General features: G+C 48.9%; 1 pseudogene; it reads left to right on the forward strand.

Moving 5' to 3' along the window:
• The first annotated feature begins 214 nt into the window (after positions 1-214).
• Positions 215-1,227, forward strand: LOC136479723 (uncharacterized; annotated as a pseudogene).
• The last annotated feature ends 925 nt before the right edge of the window (positions 1,228-2,152 follow it).

Genomic DNA, 2,152 nt, shown 5'->3' on the forward strand with positions numbered 1-2,152 from the left:
CAGTTCCTTGAGGTAGCTAAAGAACATTAAAATTGGTTCCTTTTGAGTAATGTGCAAATCACTTGTTTTTCTAATATGTCAACTACTTGATGACGTGTAGGTGATTCCTTGGTGGTGCAACGGGTGCCCTGTGGCTTGGGCGAAGATGGTGGACAGGTGGTTAAGCGCGGAGTGGGCCACTCAGCACGCGGCTGCCCGACAGCAGCGTTTGTTCATGCTAGGTGTATCACACCATCAAGGCAACCGCAACCTCTCCGGATACGCCCGAGCATGAGTACGTGGTCATGTTTCTATTCTTCTTGCTTTCGTTGAACTCGGCAAAGAATTCTAATCATCTTGTTTTTGTTCTTGCAGTCGGCGGCACATCAAGGCCAAGAGTGCTCCAACTTCGCCGCATTTGCCATGGCACACAAGGGCAAGGCGTCGTTCGACGTCTCCTTCAACCCGGATGACCCGGCCGAGGTGTACACAAACTCGAGCGCCTACGAGAAAATCACGGAGTACATGGCGGCGGCAAGGTCGATCCATGGGCTGGAGTACGATCCACGGACCGACAACACTGATGCAAACACCGTCATGAGGATTAGACAAGGCAAGAAGCATGGCCGCTACTAGATTGGGGACAGCGTGATCGACATGGCCTCTACTCCCACTCTCTCCCAGATCCGAGCACAGAGCACGACCGCCTCCTCACTCCCGGCGATACGCTCACGGCCGAGCATTTCACAGCACCAGGTCGACACACTCCAGGTTATTCATGTTTTACTCATCGTACATTGATCTTTACACAACTCTATTTCATTTGCATTATTGTAACATTAGCTTTGCAACAATTTGTAGGCCCAGGTGGAAGAAGCAAACAGGAGGGCCCAGGAGCTGGAGCTGGGGTTGGCGGCCGAGCGGGCCACGCGGGAGGCCGACAAACTCGCCCAGGAGAAAAGGTTGGTGGACATTATTGCCTGGATGCAAACTTCAATGGGTGCTGCTATGCCTCCTGGGTTAATGGGTCCACCTCAGCCTCCTCACTCCGCTACTCCAGTGAGTAATGTCACATATGCAAGGAATTGCTACAATCGCTATTCAACTAATCTTGTCTCATGCAATCTCTTCTCCTGTGTGCAGCCTCAGTCGGCGGGTTCAAACAACCCAGCTCAGGGCACTCCGAACCAGCAGATGTTTCCTTCCCCGTTGTCAGCAGGATGGCCACATCAAGGGCCGCTTCAGTGAGTAGCGCTTGTAGTTTCATGTCTTATTCTCTTCGCAATGGATTTCTGTCCGAGACAATGTTGTTGTCATGCATGTGTTATTGTGACATGTGATGGATTTGAACTACTTGTTGAATGATGTGGAATCCTGTCGAATAATGGACGGAATTACTGTGACATGTGGTGAACGGATGTGATTCATGTGGTATGTGTGATGGATTGTGACATATAAGGTGCTGGATGTGGTATATATGTGATGGATGTGATATATATGCCATATGTTGTGTTTGCGGTGATCGAAAGCAAAAAACAAAAAAAACAAAAATTTTTGGTCACTTTGCCGAGTGTAACACTCGGCAAAGAGCCTTTGCTGAGCACCTTTTGCCCTGGCACTCGGCAAAGCTGCCAAAAAATGCGCTACCAGGTCTCTTTGCCGAGTGCCAGTACCCTGGCACTCGGTAAAGCTGTGGACACTACCATGTGTTTCCCAGCTTTGCCGAGTGCCAGGACTCTGGCACTCGGCAAAGAATTTTCCAAAAAAAATATTTTTTCTTTGCCGAGTGCCGTCTCAGCTAGGCACTCGGCAAAGGATTTTTCAAAAAAAAATATTTTTTTCTTTGCCGAGTGCCGGGTCCGGAAGGCACTCGGTAAAGGATTTTTCAAAAAAAATATTTTTTTCTTTGCCGAGTGCCGGGTCAGGAAGGCACTCAGCAAAGAAAATCCTTTGCCGAGTGCCTTCCTGACCCGGCACTCGGCAAAGACTCCAACTTGTGCTTCTCCTTAAACTTGACTAAATATCAACTAGCTGCTTTAGCTGTTCAAGGAATGCTGCCAATGTGGAAAGAAAAGCTGTTGGGACAAGAATTTGACAACTTCGATCAATTGGCTCAACGAGTGGCAGCGCTCAATAGCCAATTTCAGAGTATGCGCAGAGATACCCGATTCCA

This window comes from Miscanthus floridulus, chromosome 9, assembly GCF_019320115.1.
Source record: "Miscanthus floridulus cultivar M001 chromosome 9, ASM1932011v1, whole genome shotgun sequence".
NCBI lineage: Eukaryota > Viridiplantae > Streptophyta > Magnoliopsida > Poales > Poaceae > Miscanthus > Miscanthus floridulus.